This window comes from Ranitomeya imitator, chromosome 2 (genome assembly GCF_032444005.1).
Source record: "Ranitomeya imitator isolate aRanImi1 chromosome 2, aRanImi1.pri, whole genome shotgun sequence".
In the NCBI taxonomy this organism is placed as follows: Eukaryota; Metazoa; Chordata; class Amphibia; order Anura; family Dendrobatidae; genus Ranitomeya; species Ranitomeya imitator.
The window spans coordinates 625,518,174-625,538,164 of NC_091283.1; the positions used below are offsets into that span (position 1 = coordinate 625,518,174).

A 19,991-nucleotide genomic window follows, 5' to 3' on the forward strand; every position below is an offset into this window, starting at 1 on the left:
AGAAAGAGCTGAAAGAATGAGGGGGTGACCTCCTACTGTGACTATCTGCCAGGAAGAGATGAGTGACGAATAGACACCCTTACTGTCACTGACTTCTAGGGACAGCTGAGAGAGACGGCGGGACAATTGAGTGACCAGATGACAGGTCAATGATTGCTTAATGACCTAATGGCCAATAATGGTTGATGGCAGAAACAGTACTTTGGAGTATAAACCATTAAGAAAGAAAATCAGGGGCGGGATTATGGATGGCGGTGTTGGAGTTTCCTTTTTGGCTGGAGGAACATTGCATCTGTCCTATATCACACTGGCATAAAAAAGTATCAAGATTTAATAGTATTTTCATCACCATCATAAACAGAATATCAAATGCAACCCAAAGGATGTCCTATATACGACGGTCTACCCAACCATGGACCGCTTCCTGCCCCTCAGTCTGACTTCGTCCAGTTTTTTAATGACGGGGCTGGATTTCTTGGAGGCGACTGTGTAGCTTTGGAGCAGAGCTCTGAACATGTCCTCTGTCTGGGGGTGAGTGCTGAGGAAAGCCTTTTCCAAGACATAAAGGTCGACACCTTTATCTTCTGGGAGAGCAGAGATGAAGCTCAGGCCGAAATCGATCAGCACCAGGTTTAAGTCCGGATGTGGAGGCCGTAGGAGCATGTTCGAGGTGGTCAGGTCCCCATGGACGACATCCTCATCATGCATCCAGGCCAATATCTGACCAATCCTTTCTGCAAGGCTGTACAGGCTGCTGCCATGTTCTTGCGCTGTCATTATGAAGTCCCGAACAGTGACTGATCCTTCTATATCCTCCAGGTAGATGCAGTTAGAGACATAATCAACAAAATAAACCACAGGAGTGGCAATACCTGCCTTCCTGCACCTGAAGATTGAGCGCACCTCCTGGGCGGTCCGCCGGTGTGTCAGCTTCTGGTCCAGCGTAGGATGCCTGTAAGTCTTGGGGAAACGCTCCTTCACTACAGCCGCTTTCCCCAGGAAACTTCCCCGGTACACCCGAGCCTCAGCCCCCTGCTTCATGAGCTGCAGCCCCCCCAGGTACCGCCGAGTCCGCTCCCTGCTTATGCTGTCCACGCTGTTCTCCACAGCATTCATGGTAAAGGCTAACCCAGTCAGGATACATTCCTTTATGTTGGCCATAATTGGTCCTGTGGTGAGAAGCATTGGGTCAAACAATGGTAGAGATATACACAGCATGAAAAATGTATGTTCTACATACAAATGGCAGTCATGAACAATCTACCGGGACGGAAAGGCATCACTGCACTACAGGAGTCTAGTTACTTCCTGAAAATGGCCAGAGAGTGGTGAGGGGCTTCATTTACACATGAGGGTCATCCTACTTAGCATTGTCTAGAATTCCTTCAATCAGACATATCACATATCTAAAGGATACACCATAAATATTTGATAGATATGGGTCTTAAAAGGCAATATTATGTGCATAAGCCATAAAACATGGAAAGAATAAAATAGTGAAAAATAGAAGTATGTAAACTATTAATCTCATGGGACTCCTATAAGTAAACAGACAATCATTGGTCGACTGTCACAGTATAAAGGCTGGCCATACAAAAATATTGAAAACCATTGGCTCTACTGACAGCTATCTTCCTTACTCCCTACACAGCAACTCAGCTGAGCATTCCTGTATTCCCCATGGGGAGGGTAGATTTAGCCTCAGCCAGAATTACCAGTAGTCAGTTAGAACAGATCCAACTGCAATCCATTGACAAACAAGTTGTCCAGACTAAAAAAAAAAAAAAAAAATTATTTCAACTGGATACATTTTTTTAACATTGAAAGCTAAATGGCCATCCATTTGAAACTGATCAATAAGGAAAAAATGGATGGCCAGTTAACAGATCTGTTTTTCATAGACTTCAATGTTAAAAGACTAGATCCAGTTGAAATCAATTTTACTTAGCACAACTTTCTGACAATAGATTGCACCTGGTTCCGTTCTACTGAAAGGCTCTGTTCACATGTACAGTAATCAAAGGCGATGTTCACATTTCCACCAACAATTTAACATAACTTAAGCATACAGCATCCAGCTAAAGCAAAAAATACTTCAACTGGTACCAGTTCTTGTGTGGTCTTTGTTCAGCCGATCGCCCAGGTCTGGACCTATCACACACAAGAAATACTTCAGTTGCCACCATGCTGATCTCCCCACTATTTGTGGAGGAGCAGATCACAATCTATTGTTCCCCATCAGAGTGGCTGCACAAGAATTACTGACAACAGTCTAACAAGAAAGTGAATCAGAAAAGTCACAGCATCTATAATCCTGAACCTTTCAGAAACACTCCCACACATGTTTATTCCACCAGCCTCCCACTTGCATGGACAACTGCCCTTTAACATCACAGCACTGGTACAAGCTCCCTATGACAGTGTAAGGAAGAAGTATACTTACGAGATGGGACGTAGCAGATGCTCAGGTCTCACTGGATTCTTGGATCCTTGATCCTGGAAGTCCTTAGTCCTGGTGGTCTGTAGTTATGGAGGTCCTTAGTCCTGGGGCTCAGGTGAGATCAGTCACAGATTGCGATAGTTCTGAAATCTCAGGACTTTAGGTGACAGCTTTATCCCCTGACTCTCCAGGTTTTGGGGGGGGGGATAGTGTTTGAATCCCGTGCTGTGATTGGTCAGTGCTCTGGGGGGCTCATGGTGTCAACTTCTTGTCACTTGCTATCCTGGAATTCTTTATCCTGGAATTCTTTATCTATTGGTATGCAATGGTATGCAATTGTTCCCAATGTTTTGAATACACTTGGTCCCCAGCTGGCTGCCTGTGTATTATCATGCAGACATGGTAGTAGCCCTACTTCAGCCCTGGTGGTGTGGGGAAGTGTGTAAAACAGGAATTCCCCCCACTCCTGCATCCTCCCCTTACATGCCTGAGTGGCATTTGTCCTGTGTGTGGCACCCATGAGCCAAGTATGCCTTAATATGTAGAGAAGTGATGACATCCAGTCAGTTTTCTGTCATAGATACAGTTCTTGAGCAAATATGGGATTTCTCAGGTTATAGAAACATTCACTGACACATAATCCTCCAAAATTCACCTCACAACTCGTCATCTCCTCTTTGCGTTTCACATGAGGAGATTTTTTTTACATTTTTTTTTTTCTCAACATTTTTTTCCTCGAAATTTGAAAAATTATTGAAGGGTGGAAAAGTGCATGACTTTTTTAAAAAAAAGTTTTTGAAGAGTTTTACTTCAAAATCTATCGCAATCTCTTCTAAACCTCTTCAGAAAAAAAAATGTCTCTAAAAAATATTGTTTCTTGACGCAACTCGCATTAAAAAAAAATCAGTGTGAACATAGCCTGAGAAATAGATGTATGTCCTAGAGTAGGTATAAAAAGTCATCAAGAAAAGTGAGACGATTTTTTTTTTTCACTTATCCATATACAATCCGTTTTTTTACCGCAGCGTCTATTAACCATTTACAGTTTCCTAAGGTACAGAATTGCAATATATCCCTAAATATCGGATGTTGCACTGTGGCTCGGTATGGCATCTGATTTTCGCCCCTATAGACCTGAACGGGCGAGTCTCATCCCATTTTTAGAATAAACTTGTGCATGCTGCCATGTTTTCACATTCAGAAAATAATCGCTTCTCAGCAGCGCCCTATAGAATAACATTGGTCCGAGTGCTGTCTATTTTGTACTTGTGCTGTCCATTTTGTACTTGTGCTGTCCATTTTGTACTTGTGCTGTCCATTTTGTACTTGTGCTGTCCATTTTGTACTTGTGCTGTCCATTTTGTACTTGTGCTGTCCATTTTGTACTTGCGCTGTCCATTTTGTGCTTCTGCTGTCCATTTTGTACATACGATACGATACGATACGATACACTTTATTAATCCCGTGGGAAATTATGGTATCACAGCAGCACAACTTACATCATAAGAATCATAAAATGAATTACTTAGTTGACATGACAGTTTGTTGACAGAAGAACATTATACATTAGAATAGGACATACTCAGCGGGTGAACTGAAAAGTAGGAGAAATAAAGTAGACAATCACCTTTATGATTTAACCCTAATGTTATTGTTGTACATACCCATAGCAGTTGGCACTAACGATTTCCTAAATTTTTCCTTCTTACACCTCAGGAGTATTAGCCGGTTACTGAAGGTGCTCTTCTGTCTCATGAATAGCTCATATAGTGGATGTGCATTATTGTTCATAATTGCCCTACACTTTCTCAGAGTTCTTCTCTCCACTACCTCCTCAAGAGAGTCGAGATTGCAGCCGACAGCAGAGCTTGCCTTTTTGATAAGCTTATTCAGCTTATTAGCATCAGAGGCCCGCACACTATTACCCCAGCATATGATTGCAAAAAAGATGGCACTTGCCACCACAGACTGGTAGAACATTTCTAACATTTTGCTGCACACATTAAAAGACCTCAGGTTCCTTAGGAAATACAGTCTTTGAGTGGCATCTCCAGTCCAGTTTGCTATCCAAATGGACCCCCAAATATTTATAACTCTCCACCTGCTCTACCTCCTGACCAGCAATAGTGATCGGTAAGCATTCCAACTTAATCCTGCTATAGTTGGCCACCAACTCCTTGTTTTTTTTTAACATTTAGTTGTAGATAGTTACCATTGCACCAATCCACGAAATTCGACACCACCCTTCCCCTAATACATCCCACAACCACGGAGTCATCCGAAAATTTTTGAAGGTGGCAAAGATCAGATTTATACTGAAAGTCAGATGTATACAGTTTGAATAGAAAGGGTTCAAGCACCGTTCCCTGGGGGTCACCTACACTGCTCAGTAATCTGCTTGACACAACTGCTCCCATCTGTACAAACTGTGGCCGATCTGATAGATAGTCAGTTATCCAATTTCTCATCCCCACCTCCACCTTCATATCAGTCATCTTTTTGTGTAGTAAAGGTGGCTGCAGGGAATTAAATGCACTCGAGAAATCAAAGAACATCGCTCGCACCGTGGTTCCGTCAATCTCCAGAAATGAATGTACACTATGTAACAGAGAAAGAATAGCATCGTTCACCCCCAATCTGTCAGTAAGCAAACTGAAGGGGATCAATAAAAGCGTTAACCCTCGGTCTTAAGTGAGCAAGAACTAATCTTTCCTAGGCCTTCATAGCATGAGATGTTAAGGCTACAGGACGATAGTCATTTAGGGTTGCAGGAGAAGAAGTCTTGGGTACCGGCACCAGACAGGAAGTTTTCCATAACACTGGTACCCTCTGTGTTTGTAGACTTCCATTAAATAGGAGTGTAAAGATCGTACACAGCTGGTCTGCACAAACTTTAAGGACACGTGAGCGGAGTCCATCTGGTCTTGCTGCTTTACCAATGTTAAGTGACTTAAACTGCCTCCTCACATCATTTTCGGATACTGTAAAATTAGTCTGCTCCTCCTCCAATATCGATGTTGCAGAATTTGCACCCAATTCCCCTCCACTTCCAGTTGGCAGTACACATGTACTGCTAAGGCTACGTTCACATTAGCATTTTCCATTTTGCGTCGTGTTTGCGTCGGGCGACGCAGCGGCGACGCATGCGTCATGCGCCCCTATATTTAACATGGGGGACGCATGCGTTTTTTTTGCCGCAAGCGTCGGGCAAAGAAAACGCAACAAGTTGCATTTTTCTTGCGTCCAAATTTCGGCAAAAAACGACGCATGCGTCGCAAAACGCAGCGTTTTTGCGTGCGTTTTGGTGCGTTTTTATTTGCGTTGTGCGTTGCATCGCCGATGCAGCGGCGCTCAACGCAAATGTGAACGTAGCCTAAATCTATTGAAATACTCATTCATCTCATTAGCCTTGTCCAGTTTTCCTCCCCCCACCGTGTTCAGACCTTACCTTAAGCCCAGTCAGTGATTTCATTCCTGACCAAACCTCCCTGGTATTATTGTGGGACAGTTTCTTTTCAACTTTAATTCTGAAGGCTTACTGGGCCTCTTTTATTTTATACTTCAATTCATACTGTATCATTTTAATTTCCTCTTTGTCGCCTAATTTAAATGCCTTTTTTTTCCTGTTGAGCAAATGCTTCAATTCCTTTGTTATCCATGGCTTGTTTGCAAAACACCTAATCTTTTTAGCTGGCACCAGCATATCAGTGCAGAAGTTAATGTAGTCAGTCACTCTACCAACCACTTCATTAACATTTGTATACTCATCCATTATCCCAAGCAGCACATCCCAGTCTGTAAGGCTACGTTCACATTAGCGTTGCGCCGCTGTTGCATCGGCGACGCAGCGGCGACGCAGCGGCGACGCGCCCCTATGTTTAACATAGGGGACGCGTGCGTTTTTTTGGTGGCGTTTTTCGCCACATGCGTCGTTTCCGACGCTAGCGTCGGACGCAAGAAAACGCTACATGTAGCATTTTCTGTGCGTCCGATTTTCGTCAAAAACGACGCACGCGTCGCAAAACGCGCGCGTTTTTGCGCGCGTTTGCGCGCGTTTTACCGTGCGTCGCGCGTTGCGTCGCCGACGCAGGGCGGCGCAACGCTAGTGTGAACCTAGCCTAAGATGAAAGCAATCCTGCAAAGCCTGTTCATTTGTTGGACTTAACTGATTTAATCATAGCAGGCTGTTTACTAACAATAATAATAATAATAATAATTTTTATTTATATAGCGCCAACATATTCCGCAGCGCTTTACAAATTATAGAGGGGACTTGTACATACAATAGACATTACAGCATAACAGAAATACAGTTCAAAACAGATACCAAGAGGATTGAGGGCCCTGCTCGCAAGCTTACAAACTATGAGGAAAAGGGGAGACACAAGAGGTGGATGGTAACAATTGCTATAGTTATTCGGACCAGCCATAGTGTAAGGCTCGGGTGTTCATGTAAAGCTGCATGAACCAGTTAACTAAGTTTTTTTTTTTTTTTTTTTTTTATAGGCCACACAGGGATCGTTAGGTTAATGCATTGAGGCGGTAGGCCAGTCTGAACAAATGAGTTTTTAGGGCACGCTTAAAACTGTGGGGATTGGGGATTAATCGTATTATCCTAGGTAGTGCATTCCAAAGAATCGGCGCAGCACGTGTAAAGTCTTGGAGACGGGAGTGGGAGGTTCTGATTATTGAGGATGCTAACTTGAGGTCATCAGCGGAGCGGAGGGCACGGGTAGGGTGGTAGACTGAGACCAGAGAGGAGATGTAGGGTGGTGCTGAGCCATGGAGTGCTTTGTGGATGAGGGTAGTAGTTTTGTACTGGATTCTTGAGTGGATGGGTAACCAGTGTAATGACTGGCACAAGGTAGAGGCATCGGTGTAACGGTTGGTGAGGAATATGATCCTGGCAGCAGCATTCAGGACAGATTGGAGCGGGGAGAGTTTGGTAAGAGGGAGGCCGATTAGTAGAGAGTTACAATAGTCCAGACGAGAATGAATAAGTGAAACAGTAAGAGTTTTTGCAGAGTCGAAAGTAAGAAAAGGGCGAATTCTAGAAATGTTTTTGAGATGCAGGTAAGAAGAGCGAGCCAGTGATCGGATGTGGGGGGTGAATGAAAGGTTAGAATCAAGGATGACCCCAAGGCAGCGGGCATGTTGCTTTGGAGTAATGGTGGAACCGCAAACGGAGATGGCAATGTCAGGCAAAGGTAGGTTAGTAGAGGGAGAAAACACGAGGAGTTCAGTTTTTGACAGGTTTAGTTTCAGATAGAGGGAGGACATGATGCTAGAGACAGCGGTAAGACAATCACTGGTGTTTTCTAATAAGGCAGGCGTGAGATCAGGAGAAGAAGTGTATAATTGGGTGTCGTCAGCATAGAGATGGTACTGGAAGCCAAATCTACTGATTGTTTGTCCAATAGGGGCAGTATACAAAGAGAAGAGGAGGGGGCCTAGGACTGATCCTTGATGAACCCCAACAGTAAGGGGAAGGTGAGAGGAGGAGGAACCAGCAAAACATACAGTGAAGGATCGGTCAGAGAGATAGGAGGAGAACCAGGAGAGAACGGTGTCCTTGAGGCCGATGGAGCGGAGCATAGTGAGGAGGAGCTGATGATCCACAGTATCAAATGCTGCAGAGAGATCCAAGAGAATTAGCATGGAGTAGTGACCATTAGATTTAGCTGTTAGTAGGTCATTAGAGACTTTAGTGAGGGCAGTTTCAGTAGAGTGTAAAGAGCAACAGGTTGGTAGACTGGTGACAATAGTATAAGATTGTGATCAGATTTCCCCAAGGGCGGCAGGGTAGACAATGAATAAGCATTCTTGACATTCGCATAGAGTAAAGGTACCTTCACATTTAGCGACGCTGCAGAGATCCAGACAACGATCCCGATCCCTGCAGCGTCGCTGGAGAGCTGTCACACAGACAGCTCTCCAGCGACCAACGATGCCGGTCCCCTGGTAAACAGGGTAAACATCGGGTTACTAAGCGCAGGGCCGCGCTTAGTAACCCAATGTTTACCCTGGTTACCAGCGTAAAAGTAAAAAAAAACACACGTCATACTAAAGGTACCGTCACACTAGACGATATCGCTAGCGATCCGTGACGTTGCAGCATCCTGGCTAGCGATATCGTCCAGTGTGACCGGCAGCAGCGATCAGGCCCCTGCTGTGATATCGCTGGTCGGGGCAGAAAGGCCAGAACTTTGTTTCGTCGCTGGCTCTCCCGCTGACATCGCTGAATCAGCGTGTGTGACGCCGATTCAGCGATGTCTTCGCTGGTAACCAGGGTAAACATTGGGTTACTAAGCGCAGGGCCGCGCTTAGTAACCCGATGTTTACCCTGGTTAAAGTAAAAAAAACAACCACTACATACTTACCTACCGCTGTCTGTCCCCGGCGCTGTGCTTCTCTGTTCTGGCTGTGAGCGCCGGGCAGCCGGAAAGCACAGCGGTGACGTCACCGCTCTGCTTTCCGGCCGCTGTGCTCACAGCCAGAGCAGAGAAGCACAGCGCCGGGGACAGACAGCGGTAGGTAAGTATGTACTGTTTTTTTTTTTTTACCTTTACACTGGTAACCAGGGTAAACATCGGGTTACTAAGCGCGGCCCTGCGCTTAGTAACCCGATGTTTACCCTGGTTACTGGCATCGTTGGTCGCTGGAGAGCTGTCTGTGTGACAGCTCTCCAGCGACCAAACAGCGACGCTGCAGCGATCCGGATCGTTGTCGGTATCGCTGCAGCGTCGCTTAGTGTGACGGTACCTTTACATTCCGCTGTCTGTCCCCGGCGCTGTGCTTCTCTGCACTGTGTAATCACAGCGGCTAGAAAGCCCAGCGGTGACGTCACCGCTGTGCTCTGCTTGCCGGCTGGCCGGCTCTCACAGTGCAGAGAAGCACAGAGCCGGAGGACAGACAGCGGAATGTAAGTATGTAGTGTTTGTTTTTTTTCACTTTTACGCTGGTAACCAGGGTAAACATCGGGTTACTAAGCGCAGCCCTGCGCTTAGCAACCCGATGTTTACCCTGGTTACCAGTGAAGACCGCTGAATCGGCGTCACACACACCGATTCAGCGATGTCTGCAGGGAGTCCAGCGATGAAACAAAGTTCTGGCCTTCTAGCTCCGACCAGCGATGTCACAGCAGGATCCAGATCGCTGCTGCGTGCCAAACTGAACGATATCGCTAGCCAGGACGCTGCAACGTCACGGATCGCTAGCGATATCGTTCAGTGTAAAGGTACCTTAAGTCCAAAATAATGTGCTGTCCATTTTGTACTTGGACTGAAAATACGGTGTGAACAAGTCCTTGTAGGAATAAAATAATAAATGGATATTTCTCCATCTATACAAACATTTACTGGTGCTAAGGACTAATGATGGCATATTTTATATTTGTAATATACTTGATTCTCCCAAAATGTCTCCATTACACTTTTCCAGGGATCTAGCGTTTGCTCAGGTTATCATCGGTTACAAATAGAAATGATACGTGCCTGATGAAATCACTGTAGTGAAAAAACACTGCTTTTCTGTGATGTCAGCCATTTTGACAAAAAAAGAAAATGTAGGACAGCATTCAATAAATTGATGCAAATTTCAGTGATGCGATATTGTGGATTCAGAAAGTCTTTTTATTATTTTGAACTTATCACAAACGAAGGTATAACTGGCGCCATTACTAGTTAATGTGAAAGGATAATAAAATGTTTAAAAAAATAAATAAAAAAAAAGTGACAAAATGTTCCCATCTCGGCCAGCTTTCCTACATACAGGAGTGCTCGTTCATTCAAGCCCTCCTATGTTCTCTTTGTTTCCCTTTCTCTCCAATAAAATGTGTCATACTTTGTTTCTCACTACAATAACTTGTCAAAAAGACTTAATTTCTTGCATTTGAGCGTGCACTTGTGTATTAGTCAAAACTGGAAATGGATCCTAAAATGAGCCAAAATATAAACCAATGAACTATATATTTCCTATATCAGCTATACATTACACCTTTTCAATAATGGATTTAAATTGATCACATACAGACTTATAGCATTGTTTTTTACCCCCTAATTTTCCTTTTTTGTTTTCGCTTGTTTTTCCATTTCTTTAATTAACCCCTTCATGACCCAGCCTATTTTGACCTTAATGACCTGGCCGTTTTTTGCTATTCTGACCAGTGTCCCTTTATGAGGTAATAACTCAGGAACGCTTCAATGGATCCTAGCGGTTCTGAGATTGTTTTTTCGTGATATATTGGGCTTCATGTTAGGCCTGTTTCACACGTCAGTGTCTCCGGTACGTGAGGTGACAGTTTCCTCACGTACCGGAGACACTGACACACGTAGACACATAAAAATCACTGCATCTGTTCAGATGTCAGTGATTTTTTTGCGGACCGTGTCTCCGTGTTTGGCCGTGTGCCAAACACGGAGACATGTCAGTGTTCGTGGGAGCGCACGTATTACACGGACCCATTAAAGTCAATGGGTCCGTGTAAAACACGTACCGCACACGGACGTTGTCCGTGTGCAGTCCGTGTGCCATGCAGGGGACAGCGCTACATTAAGCGCTGTCCCCCCCACTGGTGCTGAAGCCGCGATCCATATCTTCCCTGCAGCAGCATTTGCTGCAGGGAAGATATGAATAATACTGTTTAAAATAAAGATCTATCTTCCCCTCGCCCTCCCACCCCCTGTGCGCCCCCCCGCTCCCTGTGCGCCCCCCCGCTGTTCAGAAAATGCTCACCCGCCTCCCTCGTTGGCCGGCGCTGCTTCCTCTCCTGGCCGCAGCTTCTCCTGTATGCGGTCACGTGGGGCCGCCGATTACAGTCATGAATATGCGGCTCTACCTCCCATAGGGGTGGAGCCGCATATTCATTACTGTAAATGAGCGGCCCCACGTGACCGCATACAGGAGAAGCTGCGGCCAGACCAGGAAGCAGCGCCGGCGAGGGAACGAGCTGGGTGAGTATTTTCTGAACAGTGGGGGGGGGGGCGCACAGGGGGTGGGGGGCCGGTGGAAGATAGATCTATATTTTAAACACTATTATTCATATCTTCCCTGCAGCAAACGCTGCTGCAGGGAAGATATGAATCGCAGCTTCAGCACCAGATGCTGGTACGTGTGGTACCCAGCACGGTGCGTGTGGTACCCAGTGGGCACACGGGCGGCACACGTGTGCCGCACGTGTGCCACACTGATGTGCCACGTGAGGACACAGACACACGGACACGGATAACTCCAGTACTGTTTTTATACGGTACTGGAATTATCTGGACGTGTGAAACCGGCCTTAGTGGTAAATTTAGGTCAATAAATTCTGTGTTTAGTTGTGATAAAAACGGAAATTTGGCGAAAATTTTGAAAATTTTGCAATTTTAACATTTTGAATTTTTATTCTGTTAAACCAGAGAGTTATGTGACACAAAATAGTTAATAAATAACATTTCCCACACATCTACTTTACATCAGCACAATTTTGGAAACAAAATTTTTTTTTGCTAGGAATTTATAAGGGTTAAAATTTGACCAGCGATTTCTCATTTTTACAACGAAATTTACAAAACCATTTTTTTTAGGGACCACCTCACATTTGAAGTCAGTTTGAGGGGTCTATATGGCTGAAAATACCCAAAAGTGACACCATTCTAAAAACTGCACCCCTCAAGGTGCACAAAACCACATTCAAGAAGTTTATTAACCCTTCAGGTGCTTCACAGCAGCAGAAGCAACATGGAAGGAAAAAATGAACATTTAACTTTTTAGTCACAAAAATGATCTTTTAGCAACAATTTTTTTTATTTTCCCAATGGTAAAAGGAGAAACTGAACCACGAAAGTTGTTGTCCAATTTGTCCTGAGTACGCTGATACCTCATATGTGGGGGTAAACCACTGTTTGGGCGCACGGCAGGGCTTGGAAGGGAAGGAGCGCCATTTGACTTTTTGAATGAAAAATTGGCTGCACTCTTTAGCGGACACCATGTCACGTTTGGAGAGCCCCCGTGTGCCTAAAAATTGGAGCTCCCCCACAAGTGACCCCATTTTGGAAAATAGATGCCCCAAGGAACTTATCTAGATGCATAGTGAGCACTTTAAATCCCCAGGTGCTTCACAAATTGATCCGTAAAAATGAAAAAGTACTTTTTTTTTCACCAAAAAATTTTTTATCCTCAATTTTTTCATTTTCACATGGGCAACAGGATAAAATGGATCCCAAAATTTGTTAGGCAATTTCTCCTGAGTACACAGATACCTCACATGTGGGGGTAAACCACTGTTTGGGCACATGGTAAGGCTCGGAAGGGAAGGCGTGCCATTTGACTTTTTGAATGGAAAATAAGCCCCAATTGTTAGCGGACACCATGTCGCGTTTGGAGAGCCCCTGTGTGCCTAAACATTGGAGATCCCCCACAAATGACCCCATTTTGGAAACTAGACCCCCAAAAGAACTAATCTAGATGTGTGGTGAGCACTTTCAACCCCCAAGTGCTTCACAGAAGTTTATAACGCAGAGCCGTGAAAATAATAAATACGTTTTCTTTCCTCAAAAATAATTTTTTAGCCCAGAATTTTATATTTTCTCAAGGGTAACAGGAGAAATTGGACCCCAGTAATTGTTGCGCAGTTTCTCCTGAGTATGCTGGTACCCCATATGTGGGGGTAAACCACTGTTTGGGCACACGTCGGGGCTCGGAAGTGAGGGAGCACCATTTGACTTTTTGAATACAAGATTGGCTGGAATCAATGGTGGCGCCATGTTGCGTTTGGAGACCCCCTGATGTGCCTAAACAGTGGAAACCCCTCAATTCTAACTCCAACACACCCCTAACCCTTATCCCAACTGTAACCGTAACCCTAATCACAACCCTAACGCCAACACACCCCTATCCACAACCCTAACCCCAACACACCCCTAACCACAACCCTAATTCCAACCCAACCCTAAGGCTGTGCCAACGTTGCGGATTCCTGTGAGATTTTTCAGCACCATTTTTGAAAAATCCGTGGGTAAAAGGCACTGCGTTTTACCTGCGGATTTACCGCGGATTGCCAGTGTTTTTTGTGCGGATTTCACCTGCGGATTCCTATTGAGGAACAGGTGTAAAACGCTGCGGAATCCACACAAAGAATTGACATGCTGCGGAAAATACAACACAGCGTTTCCGCGCGGTATTTTCCGCACCATGGGCACAGCGGATTTGGTTTTCCATATGTTTACATGGTACTGTAAACCTGATGGAACACTGCTGCGGATCCGCAGCCAAATCCGCACCGTGTGCACATAGCCTAATTCTAAAGGTATGTGCACACGCTGCGGAAAACGCTGCGGATCCGCAGCAGTTTCCCATGAGTTTACAGTTCAATGTAAACCTATGGGAAACAAAAATCGCTGTACACATGCTGCAGAAAAACTGCACGGAAACGCAGCGGTTTACATTCCGCAGCACTTCTTTCTGCGGATTCCGCAGCGGTTTTACAACTGCTCCAATAGAAAATCGCAGTTGTAAAACCACAGTGAAATGCGCAGAAAAACCGCTGTAAATCCGCGATAAATCCACAGCGGTTTAGCACAGCGGATTTATCAAATCCGCTGCGGAAAAATCCGCAGCAGACCAGAATACGTGTGCACATACCCTAACCCTAGTTCTAACTCCAAACTTAGTGGAAAAAAAAAAATATTTATTTTATTATTGTCCCTACCTATGGGGGTGACAAGGGGGGGGGTCATTTACTGTTTTTTTTTTTTTATTTATTTTGATCACTGTGATAGGTTTTATCACAGTGATCAAAATTCACTTTGGAACGAATCTGCCGGCCGGCAGATTCGGCGGGCGCACTGCGCATGCGCCTGCCATTTTGGAAGATGGCGGCGCCCAGGAAAGAAGATGGACGGACCCCGGGAGGCTAGGTAAGTATAAGGGGGGAGATCAGAGCACGGGGGGGTGGATCAGAGCATGGGGGTGGATCAGAACACGGGGTGGTGGATCGGAGCACGGGGGGTGGATCGTAGTGCAGGGGGGTTGGATTGAAGCACGGGGGGTGGGATTGGAGCATGGGGGAGTGGACAGGAGGACGGGGAGTGGAGCACAGGATGGAGGGGAGCAGACCACAGATCGGAGGGCTGGGGGGGCGATCGGTGGGGTGGGGGGGCACATCAGTGTTTCCAGCCATGGCCGATGATAGTTTTTTAGGTGAAATATTACAAATCGCTCTGATTGGCAGTTTCACTTTCAACAGCCAATCAGAGCGATCGTAGCCATGGGGGGGTGAAGCCACCCCCCCTGGGCTAAAGTACAACTCCTCCTGTCCCTGCAGGCCGGGTGAAATTGGAGTTAACCCTTTCACACGATCTGCAGGGACGCGATCTTTCTGTGACACAGCATATGCCTCACAGGTCGTATGGGCACCGACTTTCATGACGCATACGCTGTGTCACAGGTCGGGAAGGGGTTAAAGAGCCATAGTTATATTTTTACCGTCTACATAGCCATATGTGAACTTGTTTTTTGTGGGACGAGTTTTGATTGACATCATTCATTTTACCATATTATGAACTTAGAAATGGGGAAAAAAAATAGTGAGGAGAAATGATGAATAAAACACAACTCTATCAGTTTCTGGGGTCAATTCTGATGACATTATGTGGCCACATATTTCTGCAGGTCGCTATCATTATTGCGCTGCCATGCGTGCATAGTTTTGTCTTTTACTATTTCAGCGGCTTCAAAATATTCTGAACTTTGTACAAAAAAAAAATGCAATTTGTTGTAAGCTGCCATTTTTAAAAACTGTCTGAGGGCTTCAATTTCGCATGCTGAGCTATAGATTTTATTGGTATAATTTCAGGCTGCATACTAGGTTTTTTTATTGCTTTTTTGGTGAATGCACCTGTACAGGTTACTGTTTTATATTTTAATAGACTTTTATCGACGTGGTGATACCAAATATGTAGATTTATTTTTTTACATTTATATATTTCTCTAGTCACCTTCCACGACGGCATATGGAGGTTGTCTCTTTGCCCTAATGGGGAACAGGAAACACAGAGAGGTTTAAAAGGACCTCCCACCTCCCACCTGCCAGTGTCTTTCCTGTTCCCCATGGGACAGGGAGAGGTGTCCATGTGCTGTAGTGGCCGGCGACTGCAGTACCTTGTACAGGCTTTGCCTGTTTAAGCCGGGCAGCTGGCGGTCGCTTTCAGCCTCCTCCGTATGCTGCTCCCGTCGCCCTGCGTGCAGGTGCCTCGGTACCCCCTCCCGGCCTTCCCGCGCCCCCACAAGGGCAAAGCAGGCCTGGGATCCCCGTCCAGGCTCCTCCTGGAGCTGCCCGGCGTTTCTCCCCTTCCATGTGATCGGCTCGGCGTTCCGGAAGTGACGTCAGCGGCTCTCGCGCGTCACTTCCGGTTTCTTCATATCTCCCTGAAGCCGGTACTTCCGGGTTCGCTGGCCGGCGTGTCGGGCCTGGAGCTCCCTCACATGGATCCTGGAGGGGGAGGGGGAAGCCTGATTGCTGGAGGCAGGTGCTAAGGACGGCGTCCATATAATCCTGCTGAACCACCACTGAGGTAAGGCTATTTCCCCAGTATGGATGGTTCCTTGTGCCCTGCGTCTGCGGAGCCCAGCGCTACCCCTGCTACAGTGAGTGTTTGCAGGGATAGGATCCGGGAGGTAGTACCTATAGGGGGTTTGGTGTCCTCACTCCTCTCTCCCTTTCCGTTTCAGGGAGAAAAGTCTGCCCCTAAAGCCGCTATTAAAAAGAAGTGCCCGTTCTGTTCTACTAAATTTCCTCTTAACTGGGATAAAAAGCTCTGCCAGCCATGTACTGACAGGATTGTAAAAGCTGAGCAACCATCTCTGCTGGATGAAATTCGCTCCTTAGTAAAACAGGAAGTGCAATCTTCGTTAGCAGCTTTTACTCCTCCACCTCCGCCACCGCCACCACATTCCCCAGCTAAAAAGAGAAAAATTCAGGTGGTTGAATCAGACTCTGATTCAGACCTCTCCCATACTTCATCTATGGGCTGGGAAGATCCTGTATCACCTAAAGCTGAGGTCAGGAAATACCTCTTTTCCTCAGATTACATTGAGGATTTAGTATCTGCTGTCCGTAATACTATGGGCCTGGAAGAGGAATATGAACCACATTCCGTACAGGATCAGATGTTTGGTGGGCTCAGATCGGAGAAGAGAGTGGGGTTCCCAGTGCACGCTAACATTGTTAGTATAATTGATTAAGAATGGGAACAGCCTGAGAAACGCCTCAGTACCCCTTCAGAAATGAAGCATAGATTTCCTCTAGAGGGTGAAATGATCAAATTGGATATTCCTAAGGTTGACGTGCAGGTGGCTAGAGTCGCCAAAAGAACAGCACTCCCTTTTGAGGATTCTTCACAATTAAAGGATCCTATGGACAGAAAGATTGAAAGCCTCCTAAAAAAATCTTGGGAAACTTCTATGTCTGTCCTTAAGGCCAATGTCGCTTCCACTTGTGTTGCCAGGGCCCTCTCCTGCTGGTTAGAAAAATTAGAGTCTCATATACAGTGGAGCAAAAAAGTATTTAGTCAGTCAGCAATAGTGCAAGTTCCACCACTTAAAAAGATGAGAGGCGTCTGTAATTTACATGATAGGTAGACCTCAACTATGGGAGACAAACTGAGAAAAAAAAATCCAGAAAATCACATTGTCTGTTTTTTTATCATTTTATTTGCATATTATGGTAGAAAATAAGTATTTGGTCAGAAACAAACAATCAAGATTTCTGGCTCTCACAGACCTGTAACTTCTTCTTTAAGAGTCTCCTCTTTCCTCCACTCATTACCTGTAGTAATGGCACCTGTTTAAACTTGTTATCAGTATAAAAAGACACCTGTGCACACCCTCAAACAGTCTGACTCCAAACTCCACTATGGTGAAGACCAAAGAGCTGTCAAAGGACACCAGAAACAAAATTGTAGCCCTGCACCAGGCTGGGAAGACTGAATCTGCAATAGCCAACCAGCTTGGAGTGAAGAAATCAACAGTGGGAGCAATAATTAGAAAATGGAAGACATACAAGACCACTGATAATCTCCCTCGATCTGGGGCTCCACGCAAAATCCCACCCCGTGGGGTCAGAATGATCACAAGAACGGTGAGCAAAAATCCCAGAACCACGCGGGGGGACCTAGTGAATGAACTGCAGAGAGCTGGGACCAATGTAACAAGGCCTACCATAAGTAACACACTACGCCACCATGGACTCAGATCCTGCAGTGCCAGACGTGTCCCACTGCTTAAGCCAGTACATGTCCGGGCCCGTCTGAAGTTTGCTAGAGAGCATTTGGATGATCCAGAGGAGTTTTGGGAGAATGTCCTATGGTCTGATGAAACCAAACTGGAACTGTTTGGTAGAAACACAACTTGTCGTGTTTGGAGGAAAAAGAATACTGAGTTGCATCCATCAAACACCATACCTACTGTAAAGCATGGTGGTGGAAACATCATGCTTTGGGGCTGTTTCTCTGCAAAGGGGCCAGGACGACTGATCCGGGTACATGAAAGAATGAATGGGGCCATGTATCGTGAGATTTTGAGTGCAAACCTCCTTCCATCAGCAAGGGCATTGAAGATGAAACGTGGCTGGGTCTTTCAACATGACAATGATCCAAAGCACACCGCCAGGGCAACGAAGGAGTGGCTTCATAAGAAGCATTTCAAGGTCCTGGAGTGGCCTAGCCAGTCTCCAGATCTCAACCCTATAGAAAACCTTTGGAGGGAGTTGAAAGTCCGTGTTGCCAAGCGAAAAGCCAAAAACATCACGGCTCTAGAGGAGATCTGCATGGAGGAATGGGCCAACATACCAACAACAGTGTGTGGCAACCTTGTGAAGACTTACAGAAAACGTTTGACATCTGTCATTGCCAACAAAGGATATATTACAAAGTATTGAGATGAAATTTTGTTTCTGACCAAATACTTATTTTCCACCATAATATGCAAATAAAATGTTAAAAAAACAGACAATGTGATTTTCTGAATTTTTTTTCTCAGTTTGTCTCCCATAGTTGAGGTCTACCTATGATGTAAATTACAGACGCCTCTCATCTTTTTAAGTGGTGGAACTTGCACTATTGCTGACTGACTAAATACTTTTTTGCCCCACTGTATCTCAGGGTACCCCAAGAGGTGAAATATTAGATTCACTTCCCATCCTGCATAGAGCCTCTGGGTTTCTGGCTGACGCTTCTCTAGAATCTGTTAGAGTGGCCGCCAGATCTCTTGTACTCTCCAACTCTGCTAGAAGAGCCCTCTGGCTTAAAATATGGAGCGGTGATATCACCTCAAAGGCCATGTTGTGTGCTATACCCTTTAAGGGAGATTATGTTTTCGGTCCGGCCTTAGATGATATTCTTGACAAGGCTACTAACAAGAAAAAGGCACTCCCGGAGCAAAAACAACCGAGGAAACGTTTTTTTCGTGCCCCACAGTCTCAGCCCCCTCAAGCAAGAGGGAAAGGCAAAACCGGCAGGTGGAGTTACGCAAAGGGTAGAAGGAAAAATATTTTTGTCCCCCAGCAGCAGCAGCAACAGTCCCAACAGGACAAGCAATGACTCCGACGCGGTAGGGGGGAGACTCTCAAAATATGTGGGTCAGTGGGAAAATATCACCAGTTCCCACTGGGTCCTCAATGTCATGAAGGAGGGCCTATTGATAGTTAATTTCTTCCCCCCCCTCAGGGTCTAAAAGTTACTACCCTTCTGACTTCAAGAGATCACAGTTTGTTGACATTGGGTCTCAGGGATCTTATGAAATCAAATGTGATCTCCCCAGTTCCACATCTGGAACAGGGAAAAGGACATTATTCCCGGCTGTTCTTAGTACCCAAACCCTCAGGGGATGTACGAATTATTATAAACCTAAAAGGTCTAAACCAACATGTGAAATATCGCAAGTTCAAGATGGAGTCTGTAAGATCTGCAATTCCTCTGATAGGACATCACTCCTTTATGGCAACCATCGACCTAAAGGATGCATATTTTCACATTCCTATCCACCCGAGACACAGAAAATATCTCAGGTTTGCGATACAGGGGAGTCATCGAGTGGAGCACTATCAGTTTGGAGTCCTTCCCTTCGGCATTTCCTCAGCACCAAGAGTATTCTCCAAAATCATGGCAGAGGCAGTGTCATTTATCCGAAGTCAAGGTGTCTGTATAGTGCCCTACCTGGACGATCTCCTGATAGTAGCCCCCACCGAGATGACCCTGATGTCCCATGTGTCAACCACTTTGGAGATATTGAAGTCTCTGGGTTGGATTCTAAATATCAAGAAATCTCAGCTTCAACCCTCAAAAACCAGGAAGTTCTTGGGTGTGGTTTTGGACTCAGCAAAACAGATGTCCTTTCTCCCAGACGATCACAGGCTACCATTAGTAGCAAAAGTCAGAAGATTCAAGGAGATGAGATTTCCTACTCTTCGAGAAGGAATGTCTCTCTTAGGCTCCATGACAGCCTGCATACAATCAGTGGCTTGGGCTCAAGCTCACTCAAGAACTCTCCAAACCCACATTCTAGACAGGTGGGA

The 19,991-nt window shown here is 45.5% G+C and overlaps 1 pseudogene; it reads right to left on the minus strand.

Annotated features, from left to right (window-relative positions):
- Positions 1–313: 313 nt before the first annotated feature.
- LOC138666750 (EKC/KEOPS complex subunit Tp53rkb pseudogene) lies at positions 314–1,161 on the minus strand (annotated as a pseudogene).
- Between the last annotated feature and the right edge of the window lie 18,830 nt (positions 1,162–19,991).